The sequence below is a fragment of the Hibiscus syriacus genome, unplaced genomic scaffold, assembly GCF_006381635.1.
Source record: "Hibiscus syriacus cultivar Baekdansim isolate YM2019G1 unplaced genomic scaffold, ASM638163v2 tig00111191_pilon, whole genome shotgun sequence".
NCBI classification, from domain to species: Eukaryota; Viridiplantae; Streptophyta; class Magnoliopsida; order Malvales; family Malvaceae; genus Hibiscus; species Hibiscus syriacus.
In genome coordinates this window covers 1,111,983-1,135,862 of record NW_024063010.1, presented here as the reverse complement: position 1 = coordinate 1,135,862, position 23,880 = coordinate 1,111,983, and the positions used below count along the sequence as shown (strand labels likewise).

Below are 23,880 nucleotides of genomic sequence, written 5' to 3'. Positions count from 1 at the left end.
GTAAGATTAAAGGGAATGGGTTAGATTGGAAGTCTATGTTGATTCCTCATATGAGTTATGAAATGTCAATTTTGTTATTAAATGTCTTGTTTGGTAGTTTTGTTATTTGAAAAGCATGCTTAGCTTGTAATTACTTGTCCATGATGTATGATATGTTCCACTGCATGTATTAAGCATGTTTTGTCGTTTACTTTCTCGCTTCATCGCTTAGAATTAAGGATGGGCATGGGTCGGTTCAGGTTTCTAATCAACTCGACTCGACCTGAAAATTATACACCCTCCACCCAACTTGAATCCGACCCGAAAAATATACACCCTTCATCTAGCCTGAATTGACCCGCCTTTTTGAAATAAAACCCGAACCCAACCTGAAATAATATATTTAAAAATATTACTTTTATTCAATAAAAAATAAGTATTTAATTGAAAAAATAATATATAGTGTTATTATTGTAATTATCCCTAAATATATAAGGTAAAATTATATTTTTTCGGATAAGATATTTTTCACCCTAAACCCAAATCTGACCCAACCCTAATATAACCATTAACTAATCCAACCCGACCTGACTCGAACCCTATGTTTTGAGTCACTTTAGTGGCTAATGTGCCATTCAATATTCGGGTCATCTGTTGTGACCAGGTATCGAGTGTTACAGGAATACCTCTGATCATTTGATAATTTTTTTTACAAAAGAGAGAAAAAACCTAAAACGTATAAATAGTAAGTAGAGACATCAACAATTAAAAAAAATGAGATAGAGGAAAAATTAATTTAAACAAAAACAAGTCTATAAGCCCTAAAATATTTTAAGTTGGATGCATGAAACTTGTTTTGTCATTCCTTAATAAGATTAATTTCATAATGAACCCTTCAATTTTATATTTTCAGCTTAATTTCATGTTTTGAAAAGTTTATGATTTGGTCCATAAAATATTTATTTATGCAATTAAATGCCTAATTAAATTTTGATTTAAATTTTTTTGAAACATGATATTCATCTTTAGTAAGATTAAAGGGAATTGGTAAAATTGGAAGTCTATGTTGATTTCTCGTATGAGTTCTGAAATGTCAATTTTGTTATTAAATGTCTTATTTGGTAGTTTTGTTATTTCAAAAGCATGTTTAGCTTATAATTACTTGTCCATGTATGATATGTTCCACTACATGTATTAAGCATGTTTTTTTGTTTACTTTCTTGCTTGATAACTTAGAATTAAGGATGGAATGGGCATGGGCCGGGCCGGGTTCCAATCAACCTGACTTGATCCGAAAATTATACATCCTCCACCCGACCCAAACTCGACCAAAAAATATACACTTTCTTTTGAATTAATCATGACTCACATTTTTGAGATAAAACCTGAACCCAATCCGAAATAATATATAAAAATATTACTTTTATTCAATAAAAAATAAGTATTTAATTGAACAAAATATATAGGAGTATTATTGTAATTATCTATAAATACATAAGGTAAAATTATATTTTTTCGGATCATATATTTTTCACTCTAAACCCGAACCTGACCCAACTCCAACATAACCTTTAAAAAAATTTATCCGACCCGAATCCTATTTTTTTTAAAAAATCCTGACCCGAGTCCTGTGCCCATCGTTACTTAGAATACATTGATTAGGGGTCAGTTTATGTTTTAAATCACTTTAGTGCTTAATGTGCAATTCTGTATTCTAGTCATCCGCCGTGAATGTCTATCCAGTGTTACAAAAATACCTCAGATCATTCGATAATTCTTTTTCGAATGAGAGCGAGAACCTAAAATCCATTTGCCTAAACATATAAATAGTAAGTAGAGACATCAACTATTAAAAAGATGAGATAGAGGAAAACTTCATCTAAACAAAACAAGTATATAAGCCTTAGAACTTGTTATAAAAGAAAGTTTAAGCCGAATGATCACCAATAGGAGTTTCTTGATCGGTAGCTAAACCAAAGAAGGAACTTCTATCACAGAGGTCTTTATATGCAGGGCTGGAGGGAACCAAAGACGGCTCCATAAAAAACATAAGACTTTACCCCACCCCAAAATTCCCAACCTTCTCCTGAGGGTGCATGATATCAAAAGGCAACTTTCCCTAGGAAACACCAAACATCTTCAGGGAATCCACTATTTCATGTTTACAGGGCCAAGAGCCACTTGAAACCCACAAACAAAACTAGGCTCGTACATCTCCACATAATATTTGAAGCTCTGAAGCTTCTTCATGGACTCATCCACTAATTTTTAATTGTTGACCTTTGCCAAAAGCAGCTACTACATATATGCAATCAAAGCTTGTGTTTCTGTCATATTAGTTTGCAAAGTCCTCTCCTTTTTCAAAGTTACCTTCTTAACTGCCTTGGACTCATCTTAGACCTTCGCAACTTCTCATTGAGCATTTTCTGAGTGCATCTGAATCTCCACAATCTACCCAAGGGCCTTTGTTGCCTCCCATTGAACTTCCGTCAATTGCCTCTTGTAACATCATATATCCTACCATGAAAAATGATTCGAGTAATTTGAATACAACATTAGACTCTAAAATGGTTCAGATACATACAAATCCTAATCATGCATATTATGCGACAAACAAAAAATTTAAACAAATAATCATACAAATTCTAATTTTTTTGAAATAAATTAAAATATAATCAAATTGATTGAATGTCTAAATAACGATGACTAAATATATAATTATATCAGTTCTTTTAACTATCATATCGGCTCCTTTATTAAATGTTAACGTCATGTGACTTGATTGACATCATTCAAATAATTAAGTGATATGATTGAATATTAAAAGATCAATGATCAAATTAAAATCTCCTTATAATTAAATAGTCATGATTGTAATTTACTTAAAATTTATGCAAGTGCTTTCATACCTCGACGGTTGGTTAGTACCACTTTTCCTTATTCTTCTGTATTTTATTGTTACTTTTAATGATTTATCTTTCAATAAAAAATTTAAATTTGTGATGTGATCCAAATCAGCATCATGAATGTCCTTGCATCTCCAACCTTTCACAATAATCGAAGGGGGATTTTCTCTAACTTATTCTTTCTTTATACCATAGTTATGATAATAGTTTACATACATTACATTTATAGTTATGATGATAATATTATGTGATGTATGAAGTTAATTTTATGAACCACATCTTTATATGTTTATACTTAGCTAATATTATGCTTTCTTTTGTAGATGCATAGGCGGCCACATGATGGGAGCTAACTTGCTAGCATTGGAGTCCAAGAGCTATGGAAACATGAGTAGGACAACTCCGGGACAACTCAAGAACATTTTGGGACAAAGTTATCAGCTACCCTCCGAGCTTATAGTTGACTTGAGCTGAACTTTTGAGCTAGCTAGACATCTCAGTTCAGAGTTGCACCATCATCACCACCACACAGAGTACTTCAATTATGGCCTAGGTCAGTTTTTGTGGAATCGTGCCTTTTCACGAATAATTGCCATTCCAAGAGGCACCATTTCACAAGGAACTGTCCAAAGACTCATCTATATGTCATTCATCTATGGCCGATCATCTTCAGCTCAAACACATGGGAACTAGCTCAATTGATGAAAGGTTCCTTACACACAATGTATCCTTTCATGACAAGTTGATGCCCATTGAAGATCATGACACATAGACGTATGTTGGAAGCCAAGTCACGCCTATGTTGCTGCCTATCTTCATTCCATGGATGAGCCCACAACAAGGATCCTACGACCCCCATGTGAATGCCTCATGACCAGCCATCCATGTGCCATGCGTGTTGATCAATTAGGCACCAAAGTGAAGGGATGTCTACCTATTCAACCAAAGCACGATAATTCTTAAAATTGGCACCAAGATGAACCATCAAGGAGACCATTCGGCCAAGGACATCTTCATTCAACCAAGCATCATACATTTTCATTTAAAGTTATGTATTTAACCGAATAGGTATGTATTTATTTGGTCAGCCCTTCCAAATCCTATAATTAGGAAGGGTTATTCATTTGTAAACTCAATCCTTTTTTAATATGAACTCTTTGCGAGAAATTTTCTCTTGCAAGTTCTTTAAGAACTTTATCGATTAAGCAAACTTTCTAAGTCTGTGGCATCAATCCTTTTCCTTGATACTTCGAGTTCCTAGTTCTTATAACTAGAGGGTTCAAGTCCCAACATACCATGCCTTACTTAAGTTTATAGAGAACATGGATAAGTTTTCTATAGCTTTTCTTCTTCTTTGGCTTATTTAAGATACTACTTTAACCATCACCATCATCATCTTCTTTACGCCAACACCATCACCATTCCATTGCCATTTCAACTCCATTAAAACCATCCTTCATTCATCATTGAAGTAACATCCAGCAACATCATTGGAGGCCAATTCATGATCTATTGAAGGATACTTATTCATCATTTCCGCAACCCACTTTGATAACCATCCTATTCCTTTATTTTCTTATTAAAATTCATTTCTCATTTTCATTTCTTATTTCAATTAATCCCTTTTTTCATTATTTTGTGCATATTGCTTATATATTCAAGTGTTACATTTGATGTCTCTCATAGATCGAAAAACAACAAGGCTGCCAACTTCTCCATCATTAAAGAAGTTTGGATAGCCTTACATCAATTTAAGTCAGTGGTATATTCTAATTTAAATAGAAAGTGTTAACATTTTCGGTAAAAAAATAATATTTTAGGTAACAATTTATCGAAAATATTAAAAAATAATAATATTTCCAATAACATATTTCTTCCATATATTAAAACTACCGCACCTAAGGCATTCCCTTTACGACCAGCTCTAATAAAATAAAAATAAAAAATCATTGAAAAAGACTGCTATAATCCCTTAATCATTCATCCTTTCCACTTTTCAATGGCTTCTTCATCATACTTTCACTAGTGAAGTGACGATTTCTTTGGAAGACGATGTTTACCAACTCGGTGTTTCCGTGAATGGAGCCTCGTGGTGAGGCGGAACAATTACTAGCCCAAGACGTTGGTCTATGAAGTTTTGGAAAAGATGTCACCATCCGAGTGCATCGATGGATATCTGTTATGAATGACGTGAATGGAGCCCAACTTCTAAGTGACCAACGATACTACCGAGGACGAGGTTATTTTTGTGGCTCGAGCATATATTCTCCAACTGATTGGAGGGATATTATTACCGTATAAGTATGATAATTTGGCGCTCACTCAGTATCTTCGAATATTAAATAACTTCGTTGAGTGTCGTAATACAGTTGAGGCTAGATTTCGACTATTCTCTCTATCTCTGAAATTACGAAGCAAATGAGAAACCATATCTCACGACACCACAAGATAAGGGATAATGGGAACGACGTCAGGCCAGATTCCCCAGGTCCAAGAAGAAATCATTGGCATTTTCTTCTTCTGCTTCAGCATCTACAGTTGAAGAGTACCCTGTAAGTCTCAAATCTCTCTTTTTATCTCTTTCTCTTATGCCCTTCTTTCATGTTTAATTTTTCTTTGAAAAAGAAAACTGATTATATTTTTTGTAAAATTGCACAGATAGATTTACAGATTGGGTATCCCATTTTTAATTTATTTTCTTTCTATTGAACTCTTTGTTTCTTTATTTACTTTTTCTTTTCTGTTATTCTATTTGCGAAGACGGGATTTCGATTTACTCTTTACTCTCTGTGTTAGCAGTCACTTGTTCTTCATGATTGACCTATATGAGTTTTTGATTTCTTCATATTTGGGTTAGTTCTACTTCTGCTATCTTCACTCGTCATTTCAAGTAAGCTTTTTATTTTCTTTTATTTTTAATTTCCAAGTTTCTTTTTCTTCTTCCAGGTTTCTATATTTTGCCTTCGATTTTTATTGAAGTATTGAAAGTGGGCATGGTGAAAATAGTGAAGCATTAGGGTTTTTATTTGGTTTTCGGATTTGGGTCATATTTGTTTGATGAACTTATTAGGTTTTTATTGTGGATAAAGATTTGGGAGCTTTCTTGGATTTTTTTCTTATTTCTCTTGCGATATTACTAAAAGTCATTGTACAGTGGAAATGGTGGGCAAAGAGGATATTCCTGCTAGTCCTAGGGCCTCATCATGCTAGCTTTCCAGTTCGCGGAAAATGTTTTGGCGTTCGGCTTCATTTTCTTCTTCCAGGACGAGTGGTCAAATTCCATTAACCGAGGACAAAGAGCTAGGAGAAGATCCTAATGGTAATGATGGTAATAATAATGGACGAACTGGTCGGTTTCCTCCTCCTCCTTTAACTCCACGTTCGCAACAGAATTATAAGCTGAGGTCGTGATTGCCACCTTTGCAGCCACTGTCAATTGAACGGAAGAGTTTGGATGAATGGTCGAAAGCTGGTTCTGATGACCTTGGTGAGTGGCCGCAGCCACCAACCCCAAGTGGGAACAAGAGTGGTGAGAGGATAAAGCTTGATTTATCATCAATTCAATGGAATAATGATAAGAATGGTGGGCTTTTAAAGAGGTATAAGATAGCTTTCTTCGATAAAGAATGCTCAAAAGTGGCAGAACATATTTATCTCACTGGAGATGCTGTTGCAAAGGACAGGAAAATACTAAAAAAGAATGGTATTACTCATGTTTTAAATTGTGTCGGCTTCGTTTGTCCGGGGTATTTCAAGGCTGATTTTGTGTACAGAACTTTATGGTTGCAAGATAGTCCATCAGAGGATATTACTAGCATACTTTATGATGTTTTTGACTATTTCGAGGATGTTCGAGAACTGGCTGGAAGAGTTTTTGTTCATTCTGCCAGGGCGAATCGAGGTCCACATCATTGGTGATAGCGTATCTTATGTGGACAGAGGTCCACAAAGTTTCGATGATGCTTTTCAGTATGTAAAAGCTGCTAGAGGAATTGCTGATCCGAATATGGGTTACGCGTGCCAGTTATTACAGTGTCAAAAGAGGGTCCATGCATTGCCGTTGAGCCTCAGTTCCTTATTGAGGATGTATAGAATTGCACCTAGTCGCTAAAATGCTAAATGATCCATCTCCTTCTGGTCTGGATTCTCGAGGTACATTTATTGTTCATATACCTTCTGCAATATATTTGGATTGGTAAAAACTGTGAATCTATCATGGAAAGGGATGCACGAGGTGTTGTTTGTCAGATTGTTCGGTATGAAAGAGAGCAGGGACCAATAATAGTCGAGATAGGGGTCAGCAGTTATGATTTGCCCTGGTGAGAGGAAAGTGGGTTCATATAATGTTGATTTTGAGATTTTCGAGAAGGCTATAAAGGGGGGTTTTGTCCCTCCGTTTGCTTCATCCGAGAATGAATTCGAAACCCACCTTCCTGCAAGAGAAACCAATTGGAGTATGCTTCAACGTAAGTTTGCCTCTGGAATAATGGAGTTTGTTTCGGCACCAAACATATTGATCTCCAGGGTTTATTCAGATTCTATGATGATCGTTCATGCATCATTACCGTCGTTGACATCTGTCTTCATCCTCCTCGCTTCCTTATCTCTCACCAGATTCCATCTCTTCCGATTTCAGCACTTGTTCAAATTACCCTTCGGAATCTTCTCTCGATTAACCTTCATCTATTTCATATTATCTTCCGGTCTCTTCAACTTTGTCCAACTTTTCTAACTTGTCTCTTGTTTCACCTCGAACTTTGTCGCACCCTAAATTTAATTACTCAAAAATTGGCACCTCAATCTCACTTCTCAACCTTGTTCTCAATCAGCATCATCACGACTAAAAAAGGTTTCACCTTCTCTTGCTGAACGCCGAGACAGTTTGTCAAAGTCTCTAAAGCTACCAGTAGTGAGTGATAATGTTAGAAACACAAATGATCGGTCATGTTTTCTTGTCAAGCAAGATGGGTTCTGTATAAATAACAATAATAACTCATTATGTGAATTAGTTTTTGAAATTGTCTTTGACTCCAAGCGTGGTGGTAGAAATGGTGGGGATATTTTGATTCAAGGTTCCAGTTTGATGATATCTCCGGGTAGACTTGCTGATGCTGACTCACGTGATACGAACTCTACTTTTGTTAATGCTTGTGAAAGTCCAGGAAATCCTTCTCCTAAGGATTGTCTCGCATGTGCTGTTCCAAACTGGATGGGGGAAACTATTCCGGCTTGCTCTGGTGTACTTCAGCCTTTAGTATGCCGCTGGCCAAGTATAAAGAAGTTGATGAAATTTAATAGAACTGATCTAGATTCAAAATCCGCTTTTTCAATTTTTTACCAAGTACAACCATAGGCAAAAATGAAGATAGGATACTATATTTTTTGATAGGAAGGTGTTTTCATCAGCAGGAAAGCTCAATTCAGTTAGCGGCAGTGTGGTGGGGGATAGAGTAGATATTGACTGGAACCAAATTGGTTATGATGTTCTAACTCAAGTGGGTCTGCCGAAGGATACCCCTGTGAAGGTATGGATTAATGTTTTTGATGTTTTGGACTTTATAGTATTTGTTTATTGTTTTCATGTCCAAGTATGGGTTATGTTATATATTCTATGACATGTTTGCTTCTGATTTAAGATCTTAAATAAAATTTAAGAACTGGCAACTGTATATCTATGTTTAAAGATATGATACCATGAGATGTGTTAGAAATACCATATTGTAATTATTAATCCTTTTATTAAGGTAATATATATATGGTTATTTGGTGAATTTAACTAAATATGCTATGCTGTTTATTATATTATTTTCAATCAAGCATAAGGCCCATGTCATAGATTTTTCTTTAGGGGATTCTACTTGATATTCATATTAAATCTTCTAGCTATGTTTATACCAGAATAAAATTATGTTTGAGATCTTCATCACCATCAGAGTCTGTACAAGTTGTACTTCCACTTCCTGGTCGAACCGGGGGTTTTACTGTAAAATAAATTATAAAAATCATAAAAGTTGTATTCAGTTTAATGTTAATATCTTTAATATAAAACCAAGAGATTAAATTGTAAAACTCATTAATTTGCAAATGATTTTTTTTATTTTAAAGATGTATACATGAAATATGTTTACCTCTATAAAGAATTCATGAGATTTATCTGTGAGCTCTCTTGTGACATTCCGTTTGATTGTGATATGTTCCGTTGTAATTCAACCGTATGAGATGCAATTCAACTCTCTTTCCTTTTAACCTTCTAATGTGGACTTTGATATTTACCATGAACAGATTGTTAAAGAAGATGGAGAACCTCCATTTCTTATGTTGTTGAAAACATTGTAGATTTACTGCAATAAAGGATAGATCTACAAGCTGAGACGGTTCATCGATTATCTTTTGTTTCTTCAAATGGATTGTTTTTTCTATGGAATGTCGGGCAACAAACATAGTTCCCATGGACACACAAACGAGGTCGGTAACCTTTTTTCTGTCATTTCTCATTGAACACATTTATTTCTAGAAAGATTTCTAGGGTGCCTAAGTGTAACCCCCTCAGACTGATACGGATAGCCCGATCTGATCTGGAGTGTCACATTTGGGCTACCGGAGCGACCCACCGTAAAAATAGTGGAAATTTTAAAAATTTTCTTACAACATGTCAAATCATAAAATGATTTATTATTATTCAGAAATAAAACAGGTTTTTCAAACTCAGATATAAAAAAATACAATCTACATGCCCCCTAATCACATGTACCATACTCTGCAAGTAACGCTGGAAGAACTCTCTTACTGATGTTGATAGTTGTACTGGTACAATCTTTTAACCTGAAATGGTGAGTAATAGATTGAGTTTCGGAAAGCTCAGTAATACGTAACTACCTAGTGATGCTAAAGGACATTCAAAAAAATGTGAAGCCATAATTTCCTTATTGAATCAAATGTATACCAGTTTGCAAGATAATCTGGGATTCCATTAGTAGTTCATCGAGTAGAAACCATGAAGATCATAGTTCATAGGAAACATTCATAGTATCAAGTTTTCATGAGATCGAATAGGATGTCTAGTATGTTCCAACATTACAATAAAATCATAGTAGGTACAATAAACGAGTAATAGTTCAGTAAATCATTATAAAATCATAATGAAGTTTCACTTTTGAAACTTGTAGTTTAAATCCTTTTCATGTACACCATCCGCAGTTCCTCAGAACTACGTCCGTAGGGCTTACTTTAAGCACACAGCAAAAAGGAAGCCACTAAGGATAGGCTTTGGGCCTGTATCCTTAGGCCCGTAAGTCCATAGGGCTTACCCTAAGCACACGGCAAAAAGGAGCCAACCTAATTGATCATCTTGGGGCCCGTGACTCTACCCAAGAGTCACATTAGGTCCGTAAGATTTACTAGCTTGATCAGAGCTATACCTCCGTAATTCAATCCAACCCAAAATTAGTATTTCAAAATACCATTTATGCAGTAAGCATTATTTCCATAAATCCGTAATCATCGTTATCATATATCAGTGAAAACCAATAGTCATATATCAGTCATAGTCTATAAATCAATACCAGTAAGTCAGTGTATCAATAAGCAGTACACCATAGATTTCAGTATACCATATTTCAAAACAGATAAAATAATTAAATAGTACTTAGGGAACACACTAGAGAATCCAAGTATTTTTCAGAGATATTTTGTAATTATCGGTAAGGATAACATGAAGCTCGTGTAATTTGATCGGATTCTAAGAACAAGGTCCTATTGGAAAGAATCGATTACTAACCGATCTAATCAGACATTTAAAGTTGATACTTTAGAATTCCACTATGATTCATGTGCATCAGGAAAGCGTTCAGGAATAACCAGAGTGACTTGAGCTAATAAAAGAGAAACGGAGATTCCATACATTACAATTCATGTTGATCGATCGGTTTATCGAACTATTCGAACTGAACAACTCTCAGAACTAATGCGTGTCGACCCGTCAATTTATTACCTTTCCAAGTATTCACTCTTTAATACTAACAATTCTTGTACATAAATCATCTTCGTAATCATTGCTGAATAGATCTTCCTATGGTCTTTATTTCATTTCCACGTTTCAACGATATCAAAAAATACAGACGTACTTAATTCATGATTCATGACCCATAAAGACAATTCATCATGTATAGTTATCAGTGTTTCCAAACTCATCCAATCACCTATTAAATCCTCATTCATTGAGGTTACTTAGTTTGTTTAGCACGCAAGTCTATCCCGGTTACTTCAGAGTTTTCCAGATTAATTTAGACACTTCTGAGTTTCGGATACATGTTGTAATTTCGTTCATTTCACTTTGGTCATATACTAAAATCATTTTGGTATTCGTGATTGATTTATCTCACAAATATCCACTTCATAATATCGAATGCGCTCTAGCGTTGAGCTAAGCTAAGTACTTCCATAATGATCATCAATCCAAACTTGAGGAGACGAACTAGCATTCAAGTAATGATATAGCACTATCATTGTTTGACCGACTTAAATTGCTTTTCATAACATTAAAAAGCAGTACAACATTCATGTTTATTAGAATTTCTTAATTAATCCAAGACATTTACTTAGTATAGTCTATAAGGGCATTTTGGTCATTTTGGTGCTCAATGTTTTTCCATTCATCTCAAAGCTTGAGGATATCTATTCATTCCTGAACTTGGTGATACTCTTGAGACATTTCCATCACAAGGGTATTTTGGTCATTTTACAGATCCCACGTAGTTTAATCAATTCCTTCCGTCCGATCTTAATATTTAATTCAGACTTATTATCTATTCCATTCTATACGAACAATTATGACAGAAGAGCACCCTCGATAATTTATTCTTAACTCGGAGATTTTCAGGTCAATTGCCTTCTCAGAAGTTACAAACAGGTTATCAGAAATTTTTTACACTAAGTCAGGATCTTAACAATCAAATTCGTACTTAATCGAGTTAAATACGAATCCTCAAAGTACTTTCTTATTCAAGGTCAACTCAGATTATTTTTGCCTTTCAAGGGTATTTTCATAATTTCTTAACCAAAATAATTTCAGTATTAACTCTTAACGAAAATAACTATGATTTAGAGATCCTATGGTTAATTGTTTTCCCTAACATTCTCTGATCTCAAAATGAATCATTAACAGACTTCTAGTATCTTTCACAAACCCTCTTGGTTTTAAAAACCAGTTATCCGCATTTCCTATACAAAACTAGCATTTCTTATGCACATCAGTAGTTTTATCAGATCAATATTTCTTTTCAGATTTATTAGCCAACTTCTAGGGACAATTCTTGTCATCTTACAATATAAGGGTATTTTCGTAATTTTATCCTACCGAAGTATTCTCATAATTTCCCATCCAAGTACCTTTAATATTTAACCTTTGATGATATAAAATATAAGTTACAAATCCAGAGCTGATTTCTTTATCACCAATCACAAACTTGTAATTTAATTCTGACAATTCCTCGATCTCTTATATTAGTCATTCGATCCGTATTCAGTTACAGAATTTCTATCACATTCATATCAAGTGTATAAATTATTCAACTCCACAAAACTGACAAACATTATCTTATTCATGCATTTACCAATATCAACATATTCCATAAAGCATAAAGAGGTAGTAAAGTATTACCTCGATTTTTGTGACATACTGATCGACCATATAAATTCCATTCGAATGCCCTCAATCTTGAAATCATATTCCAATATTTCCTCGGATCCATATCAACATAAACTACCTAAAAAACGGATCGAATCAGATGATAAATCAGTGAAAAACAACTTACCGGGTTCGAATTTGGAAAAACGGACTTCAGATTCAGATTTAGGACCTCGAAAACATAAAATATGACTTTTCAAAAATTTGGAATTTTCAGTCAAAATCAAAGTCAACCGGTTTGACTGGAAATTTCGAGGGCTTCGGGTCTAAATTTCAAAAAACGGACTGCGAAATTGAATTTGGAACGTCGAAAAATGTAAGGATAGGTATACTCGGTCAAATTCAAAGGTCGTTTAATGCCCGGTCAAAGCCGATCAAACTTCTGGTCAATTGTGGTCAATGGTCAACAGTCGACCATTTTACACAAATATCACCCTAACAGAAATTAATTACCAAATTAGCTACATTCTACAAATATTTACTAAATTAACACCTGAATTTTACACAAATAGCACTCAAACATGAATTAATTACAAAATTATCACCCAGAAGATGGCCACTCTCAGGGGTGGCGTGTGCGGCGCGTGAACAGTACCACAATGTCGCAAAATTCCCGGAAAAATTCCTAAAAATTATTTTAAACGATTTTGAGGCACTTACAAAGCTCGGTTCACAATTTTGAACGGCGGAGAGCTCGATTCTGAAATGTCAGAAAATTTGACGGTCTCACCTGTCCACGCGCCGGCGACGACAGAGAAACGTAGAACACCGGTGGACTCAGAACGATGCAAGGAACATGATGGTACATGAAGTGTCGTAAAAGGATGACTGGATTGTCATGAATCGATGAAAAACTAACTAAAATCGAGTTATTACGATGATACTTCCGACTAAAATTAACGACGAACGGTGATGATTCACGACAAAAGGTTTGAGGTTTTGTTCCTCGGTCGGCAACGAACACGATGGTGGTTTCAGTTTGTCGATCGGAGGTCGGAGGATGAGTAGATCAGAGTTGAAAGGAGGGTTGAAGGGGGAGGGAAACTGGGAAATAATCTGCAGAACACACGGGGAAATGGGTTTATAATATCTCCAAAAGAAAAATGGTTAAACTATGAGTTTAGCCACTGAATTTTCTACACTTATTAAAACAGTCTTCCAACTTTGAAATTTTACAATTTAATCCACCGTTTCTTTCAAAATACCAAATTAAATTCACCACTTTAAAATTCCTAAAATTTAGCCCCTAAATTGGGGTGTTACACTAAGTTGCTCCGACTCATTATTTTTCTTGAACTATCCGTTTCTGTCAGCTACTCAGTTGTGTCCAATTCATATCCAGATATGGATATAAGGATATAATCCTCCAATTACCCTCCATTACTTGGAAATTTTTGAACATTCCCATATTCCACACATTGGAGTTTGAGTAACAAAGCTAGGCACTGTAGGTTGCTAGCAGTTTTTTTACGAAATAGTATGGTTAAATTATGCACCACCCTACCACCATCTATTGCATGCAAGGATTTTGATACCTTCAAAATCATATTTCAGCTAGGTTAAATTGTGTGCTAATAGTCTCCAACATTTTTCTCATTGCTTTCTAGGCCACAATTTTATTGTTCTGTTTTGCTATTTCCATTTTGTTTTGAGTTTTATCCAAGAGCTGAATTTTTGCATAATTTCCCCATTGTTAACATAAAAGAATGAATATGACCTTACGTGAAACAATTTTGATCGTGCCAGGATAGTCCTTCACACGTTTATTTTCCATATTTCTCATTACATTGGATGTCATCAGCTGTATGGAAAGTACTTGTAATGTTGACTTCCAGTTGGTTGTTTTTAGTTCATAGAACTTCAGTTGTAGAAGAGGAAGACAATATGAGTAATACGCCAGTTGAAACATTATCTATGAACCTATATGCTTTAGAGAATGGGGTTTAGAGGAGGCGGGGATTAAAAACTAGTTAAAAGTTTATCCGGGATGCAAAAGCATGTAACATTGACCTGTTTTAGTCGTGAAATTATGAGTTTCGTAAACACTTGCAGACTTTTTTTATTTGAAGATTCTTGGGTTCTAGACTTTCCTAGATTTTTATTCTGGTTAAAAAAGTACTTGCATGCAACTATTAGCAAATTTAACCTCCCATGTTTTCCTCATCATCATGATTTTATTGTTTGTTTCACATTTTTTGATGTTTGCAGGTAACTACCATGCTGGAATTCGCATAATTTGTACCGCATCATAACCTAATGGTAAGTGATAATCATTTGTTTTGATAGACTATTATTGTATATTCAGTATTTTCAGAATCAAATTATGAAAGTCTTAGTTATCCAGGTTCAATAGATTCACCGTAAATTTTCTTCTTTCTACAACGTTGTTTGTTTTGTCTTTTGTCAAATTCACTCTATTGTTCAATTCAATACCCTAAAATAGTGTCGAAACTTGATAATAGAGTTTGGGGTCAATTTAAAACTTTAAAAAACTTAGAGGTTTAAATTAAAATATTCAAAAGTTTTGAAGAGTTTAGTTTACATTTTTTTAAAATATAAGATTATAATTAAAAATTTTAAAAATTTAAGACACTTAATGAGAATTTTTAAAAAATACGAGAGGGTTTTAATCAAGAATATTAAAAATTTTAAAGTTTAATATATATATTTTTAAATTTCATGGGCTAATTTTTTTTTAAATTTATGGATTCCTAAGAGCATCACTTCTTCTGACTTCTAGTTTCCTTTATATAAAGTCTAAGGAATTGGACTTATGTTTCATATTGATCCTTGTTCAAGATTAAAAGGGCATAAATTGATGGTTTTTATGGAAAACATGATAAAATTCAAAATCGATATGAATCTTATGATTCAGTTCGATTTCCATCAAATTAGTTGTGTTATAAATTGTTCATCTTGGCGCCAAAGTTATATCCCTTGGCCGAATGATGTTGTGTTGGTTCATCTTGGCACCAAATTCTGTATGTGCAAGGCATGTGGATGGTGACCGAATAGGCATGGTGCTTGCCTTATGTCTCTTCACGAATTAAGCCTCTATTTGATAAGAACTCTTCACCAACGAGAAACTTGATGAAATGGCATCTTCATGGACAAAAACATTCATGAAAGGTCACAATTGTTGGAAGGTAATCTTTCATGTTTGAGCCAGTTCTAAGGTGAATGAGCTGGAAGTGAGCTGGCCATAGGTGAGTTGCAACATGATGAATGTTATGGCAACTCCTTGTGAAAAGGTACCTCTTGGATTGGCAATTATAGAAGGTACGATTTCACAAAAAATTACTTGAGACTTATTTGAAGTGTCCTTAGTGGTGATGATGATGGTGCAACTCCCCAGCTGAATTGAAGTCATCTGGTAGTTCAAATCTTCAGCTCGATCCAGCTATGAGCTCAGTGGTCTACGGACAACTTTTCACCAAATGTTCCTTATGCACTCCTAAGCGTCCCCATGTAAGTTTCCTTGTTGTTGCTTTCACTATTTAGCTAAAAATAGCTCCCATAGTTGTGGTCGAATGTACCTACACTTAAAACATAGAAAATAAGCTAAGTACATTAACTATTATAAAGTAATAAGGATGTGTATATGATAAAGATGTGGACTACATGTTATTTAATAATCAACATGTAATATGTTAAACAACTTATTATCTAATGGTTCTTTCTCATTAAAGGATTTGAAAGCATGAATGCACTTATGAGAAAGTACTTCCCTGAATTGTTTTGCCTTTGCACGAGTGATAGGTCCTTTAGGCATGAATTCAGGATCTGTTGGTGTGGTTATGATCACATCATCCTCCCCTTCTTTTAAGCAATTTGTCCTCAAATCGTTGTTTTCTTCAAATGGGGAAAGGTTTGAAACATTAAAAGTTGCACTTACGTTGTATTTACCAAGTAGATCTAATTGGTATGAATTATCATTGATCTTTTTGATGATTTGGAACGGTCTATCTCCTCTAGGTAACAACTTGGATTTTCTTTGTAAAGGAAATTGTTCCTTTCTTAAATGTACTCAAACCCAATCTACTTCCTCCAAGTTTAGATGAATGCGTCCCTTATTGGCTTGTTGTTCATATTTCATTGATCGCTTTTTTATGCTGTCTCAAACTTGTTGGTGAAGCTTCTTAATGAACTCGGCCTTACTCTTTCCATCTTTGTTGACTATGTGTTCTTGCGACAAAGGAAGAAGATCTAAAGGTGTTATAGGATTGAATCCATACATTACCTCAAATGGTGACATCTTTGTTGTAGAATGGATAGTTCTATTATATGCAAATTCAACGTGTGGTAAGCACTTCTCCCATGCCTTGAAATTCTTCTTGATGACATATCTCAATAAGTTTGATAGCACTCGGTTCACCACTTCGGTTTGTCCATCTGTTTCTGGATGACATGTGGTGAAGAATAGCAATTTTGTCACAATCTTACTCCATAATGTCCTCCAGAAATGGCTAAGAAATTTGACATCTCTATCGCAGACTATGATGCTTGGAATACCATGTAATCTCACTATCTTTTTGAAGAATAAGTTGGCCACATGTGTTGCATCGTCAGTCTTATTGTATGCCCATTCATTTTCCTTGGCAACCCCATCACAAAGTCCATTAATATATCAACCCATGGTTCTTGTGGAATAGGTAAAGGCATGTAAAGACCGTGAGGCATAACCTTCGATTTAACCTTTTTGCAAGTGACACATCTTTCACACACTCTTTAAACACCCCTCTTCAATTTAGGCCAATAGAGGTGTTGCTTCAAAGTTTCCAAGGTTTTACTTACCCCAAAGTGACCCATGAGACCTCCTTTATGTGCTTCTTGAATAAGTACTTCTCGAAGGGATCCTTGAGGAATGCATAGATGCCCTTCTTTGAATAGATATTGATACGATCCAAACTAGCTCCAACTTTCTCCATGACTTGATCACACCATGGATGTTCTTTAAAGTTGATTGTAAGGGAGTTCTTCCTTTATCTTTTATATTTTCTATGCATTACTTAATGTTATAAGCATGATTTTTGCTCCTTAAACTATGCTTGAATAATCATATGTTACCATTCACTTGTATACTATATGATTTTCATCCATAATATGTTTTCACATCTTTACCTAGTATGTTATTATTTCATATTAGTTTTGCATTCATTTAAGTATATTTCAATTCATTCATGAAATAACATCATGCTTAATCATTCATTTCTTAGCTCATTTGCATTCAATTGAGCTCATAAGTCATATACATTAGCTCACATGTGTTATATCATCATATAATTAGCTCATGACATGCCTACATAGCTCACAAGATCATATTCATGCACGACAGCAAGGTAATTAGATCATACAAGCTCAATGCCTTTGATTTATCTTGTTTTCTTTGCACATGTATGTACATAGAAGCATGGCACACATTGGGGCAGTTTGATAAAGTATTTGGGATCCATATGCGGCTCACAAACATCATGGTAGCTCATAGAACACAATGGGAGGCTCAACTCAGCTGGAGGAGCTCAAGGCTAGCTAATCTCAGTTAGTTGGACTATTTGAAGACAAGTTGCTGAAAGTGATAACAAATATAGCTGAACATAGCTGAAAGTGATGCTAGGGAGCTTAGGAGATCACGGCTAAGAAGATCCTTCATAACATCACTTTCATTGCTATCTAGCTATACACATGCAAGCTTGAAGATAGTTCGATTCACGCCCAAGGCTTTTGTACACGATTGTTGTTCATTCTATGCATAAGGCTACACCATAAGCCTCCTAGATAACCATGTGCATGCCTTGTGACCAACAACCATGTTCCAAGCGTGTGAACCCCTCCTAGGCGTGCCAAACACCAAACAAGCCAACCATTCAGCCAAAGCTCTTAATGTTTCATTTAGGCGCCAACTTGAAGGTTCGACCTAGAGACATGCCCCATCCATTCAGTCAAAACATTATCCCCTTTCATTTATGTACTTAATTAATTAATTATGTCATTCTAAAGGGACACAAGGGCTGGCCAAACCAACATGTTTCCATTCAGCCATGTCCCTTCAATTTCTATAAATAGGCTAGTCCTATTCATTTTGTAAACAGACATTTCATTTAATTTAAGTGAGATTATTCTCTTTTCTAAAGTCCTTGTAACTTTTATCGACTTATCAAGTAAATTAATTACTTGTGGCGTCAATATCTATTCCTTGATACTTGTGTTTCCTATTTCCTTATAGATTTTGGGTCCAAGTCCTTTGTTACCACCCCTTAGAAAGATTTGTAAGGTTGGGTCTTTGCTCAATATATGCCCAGATTACTGACAACAATGCAGGCTGGAAATAAATACAGAATTTGCAACCATTCATCTCATTCAAAGGACTTATGCATGGGAGGCATTAATGGAGACATTCATGGATGAGAAAAGAAAATTAAAATGAATCAGAACATTTGTGAGAAGTTGCAAGGTTTCATTCAAAGGATTTTAAGTTCATCCATTCATGCATAATTTTGCAAGAAGCCGAATAGTTATGTTCACACAAGGGGGGAACAATTTCAGCCAAGATACATTCATGAACATTCATCCATAAAAGACAAACCAACAAGTTCACACAAGGAAGGATGAAATTGCATTAAAAATGACCATCCATTCATCAAATTCATTCACCTAAGCCATACTTTGTATCTACTTAAAGGATAAACATTTATCCATAAATGTTCACTTAAAGCTTGTACGTGCATCCTAGGAATCCTTAGGCCTATAAATAGTTTAGCTTTCATTTTTGTAAAGAAACCAATTGACTTTATTTAATAAATATTTGTGGGAGTCTCTCTATGTAGTTCTTAAGTGAACTTTATCGACTTATCAAGCTTATGCTTGTGGCGTCACCCTTATCTATTTCACCCTGATACTTCTGGTTTCTATCTCTTTGTATATAGTGGGTAAAAAGTTCCTTGTTTACCACCCCTTGAAGAAGCAATATAAAGTTTGGGTCTTTGTTCTTCAACATTTGTTCTTATTTGAGTTTTCTTTGAGATACTACCTTTCATCATCTTCATCTTCATCACCTTCATTCTAATTCCATTACCATACTTCATCATTTCCTTTAAACATATCACCAACTTATATATATTCTGTTGCCATATTTATCTTTCCATTTCATTACTTTCATTTAACCATTTTATTTTGAACTTTATTATTTGTGCAGGATCCTTGCTGCTTTCCTAGATCGAAACAATCAAAGGTACAACATTGACTTCACCATCCATCCAAGTGAGGCTAGGTTGAACTGTATCATATGGAATTCAGAGCTATGGTGGATTGCAACAAGAATAAGCAAATACAGCATCCTACTGTTTAAAAGGAAAAAAAAATAGCAAACTAATCCCAACATCAACAAGGGATTCAAAGTGAAGAAAAAGTAAATAAAGGAAACAAAAAAAGTAAAATGCAAAGAAGTTCCAAATGTGACAAGCAACATCATTATTCCAATTGAGCCTAAACAAGCCTCCAAAACCTTTGATTTTTCTTCTAAGAATGTGGTGAGTATCTTTGCATATTAAGTGAACATTTTTTCTTTTTCTTCATTTTCTAAAATCACCGTTCATTATTTATTCTTTATATCTTTCGACTTTTTCCCTCTACACTAATAAACTTTTTAGCCAACACCATAGCACTTGAAAGGTCTTGAGTTAGTTCTTTTAAGAATTTTGCAAGAGAGTAACTAGTGGAAAAAGGTTAAACGAGTGTGTGAGACCAGAAGGGGAATTGAAAAAGCCAATTTATATTCCTGAGTGCAAACATGAGCGTTGAGTATAGCGTAATCATTTTTTTAGTGTTATCGTGAGGATTTGTGAGTGATTATTGGTAAAGTCCTTTCATCTTTTTTAATTATTAATTTTTCACTAACAATTATCCCATCTTTCGAATGGAATACGAACATCAAAAGAGGATTACATTTCATACTCGTTTTTATGTGAATGATAAAATATAACTTGTAGCCATTGGTGGTGGTAGTTGTACAAATCTTGCAAGCATACATGGTCAAGAAATTGGGACTTACTTCAAACATCACATACCATATGCTTTGCAAGGATTAAATGAAGATGAAGAGTTAGAAGTCATAGAGCAAGTACTTGTGCCATTTTCAATTGGGAGATATGAATATGAAGTCTTGTGTGATGTTTTTTCCATGAATTCAAGCCATCTACTTCTCAGACGTCCTTGGCAGTTTCATAAATAAGCATTCTATGATGGGTTCCTAAATCATTATTCATTCATCCATAGGAGAAGAAAAATCACGTTAGTACCAATGACATCACACCAAGTGCTTCAAGATCAACAACTTAAGAAAAACTTTGATGCTATGCAAAAATAACATTGTGAGAAAACAAAGGCGTTTGGAGTAGTTGAAAATGAGAATATTGAAGAGATTGAGTGTGAAGAAAAACATGAGTGTGAGAGTGGAACTCAAAAAGAACAAGTGATACATGCATCACAAGGCTCACATCAAAGGAAGAAGTAATAACTCTTCCAAATGATCCACTCGTCCAAGGCTTGGAAAAGAAGACCAGAACAACAGTAGACTTGCAACAACTTTTTAAATTGGATTCTGATCTTATTTTGTCAACATGTCTATGGATATTCAATCGTCAGTCTCTTATCTTTCCAATAGTTCTTGAATCGTATCAATTCGATATCGGGAACTCATGATACATTCTTTTTAGTGAAGACAAGTACCTTCAATTGATTGTGGATCAAGGAAGAAAGCAAAACAACTTGCAAATAAGTGAATGATTCAAATAGAGTGGTTTGGTAGTTGATGTAGGTGATTTGGACGGCCATTTTCTAATATGAGAATCGATTGCGGAAGTATGGTTGATACAGAAATGGTTTGGGCTAATGAAACAAATGAAATGGTAGGATAGTATCTTAAATAAACTAAGGAAGGACCAGTGCTATAAGAAAGCAAAGACCCAACCTTACATGTCTAATTAAGGGGTGGTAGAAAGGACTTGGACCCACTAGATAATAATCTAGGAACCATAAGTATCAATGAAAAGGATATATGCCACATGTATAGAAATACTTGATAATTCGATAAAAGTCACCAAGACTTGAGAAAAGAGAGAAATCTCACTTAAATAAAATATATGTAAGGTATATTTACAAAGAAAAAGGACTAGCCTATTTATATAAATGAAGGGATATGACCGAATGGATACATGGTTATTCGGCCAGCCCTTGTGCCCCTTTAAAAATACATAATTATTTAAAAAATTATCTAAAAGTATTGGTGATGTTTTGCTAGAATGGAGAGTCATGAGACTAAGCTGAATAGTGATGTTGGTTGGATGCTTGGCACGCCTAGGAGAAGTCACATGCACATCACATGCCTTGTTGGTCATATGGACGACACATGGTGCTCTAGGAAGCCTTGTGCATTGGATGAAGGCTGATCATGTGCATCATCTTGGGTGTGCATTGGTCCTCCACCAAACTTGCTTGAGTGTGTATCTAGTTAGCAAGCAAAGGATTATTTATGAATGAACTTCCTAGCCGAGACCTACTTGGCTCCCCTTCAGCTGCTCATTTGGTCACTTTAAGCAACCTAGCTTCATTTAGTCCACCGAGGTTAGTTTAGCTAGCCCTTAGCTCCTCTAGATGAGTTGAGCTTCCCATTGCTTTCCACGAGCTACAATGAGGATTGTGAGTTGATTATGAGCTATCATAGAGTACCAAATACTCCCACAAGCTGTCCTAATGTGTGTCGTGCCTCCATGTATCTATATGTTCAAAGAAAATAAGGTAAATCGATATGAATGAGCTGGAATGAATGCAAATGCATGCTTCCATGTGAGAATACATGCTTGTGAGCTATGGATGGCTAATATATATGACTTGTGAGCTGAATTGAATTAAAATGAGCTAAGAAATGAATGATGAACATGCTGCCAATTCATTAATGAAATAAAACATATCTAAATGAATGTAAAACTAATATAAATCAATAATATGCTTAATAAGGAATAACTAACATCATTTAACTAGTAATATAAATATGTGGATTAATTATGCAAGTTAATTGATAAAATACATAACTAATAACCTAAGCATGATATTATCATTATATATTATTAGTTCATAGATGATGAGTATAATGTAAAGAAAATAAAATAGTATAAGGCTTAAGAGTACTCCCTTGATGACTAAGTAAACAAGGCTTTCAAATGGTGAAAACAAGATTGCATCATCCCCCTTCTTTAGGGCGATTTGCCCTTAAATCGAAGCCTTTGGTATCCTTGAATGGTCTAACGTTTTCCCTTCCAAATGATCGACAAAAGATTGTATCCCTTAAATCAATGGGAACTCCCAATAGGTACCTTTTCATAAGATTTCCTAATAGGCCTTTCTTTGGAGTATAATCTACCAATAGATACCTTTTCAGAAAGATATTCTTCTAAGGATATACTTGCTGGAAGTGGCCTTTCATTTGGTTTCTCCTGAAAAATGAAAAGTAGTGATGTTTTAGATTAAGGGGTACATTTCTTTTGAAGACATGAATCGTGACTCTTGTTGGGAAGTTGTGTCTTTAAACTCCAATCGTCACCATGCTTTATTAAAATCTTTTCAAATTCCAGCAATGAATCATCATATCTCTTCATAAAAATATTTGTTTTCAAGGCTTGTCCATCTTCAATTTTCAATGGTGGCTTATCATTTCGCAAGGCCTCTACACTTCTCATATGAATCTTATCTTGTTGCACTTGTTTTGGCGTCATAGGCACCAAAGTGACCTTGCATCCATCATGTTTAAAGGAGTATTGGTTGTGATAACAATCATGAATGGCCCTTTTATTATACTGCCACGACCTCCCAAGTAGAATGTGACTAGCATGCATATGAACTACAACACAAAGTACCTTGTCCTTGTAGGTTACCAATGAAAAATAGAATTAGGACATGTTTTGTGACATTTAACTTACCTCCTTCATTGAGCCATTAGAGTTTGTATGGATTTGGATGCTTCAAGGTTGACAAGCCTAGTTTATCCACCATAATAGTGCTGGCTACATTTGTGAAACTTCATCTGTCAATAATCATAGTACAAACCTTGTCTTTGACATGGAACCTAGTGTGAAAGATATTGTTCCTTTGTAGGTCCTCCTTAATTGGTTGGGACTGGAGGCACCTTTTCGAAATAAGTATCTCCCATCAACAACAACCTCTCTTTCATATGGTTCCTCTTCAAAGAGTGCGCCTTGTTCTTCGTCATGAATAGGTTCTTCTGAATCTGAAACGACCTCTCCATTATCTAATAATATC

The 23,880-nt window shown here is 34.9% G+C and overlaps 1 pseudogene; it reads left to right on the top strand.

The window, feature by feature from the left end:
• The first annotated feature begins 5,732 nt into the window (after nt 1–5,732).
• LOC120155434 lies at nt 5,733–9,416 on the top strand (annotated as a pseudogene).
• Nucleotides 9,417–23,880: the final 14,464 nt, after the last annotated feature.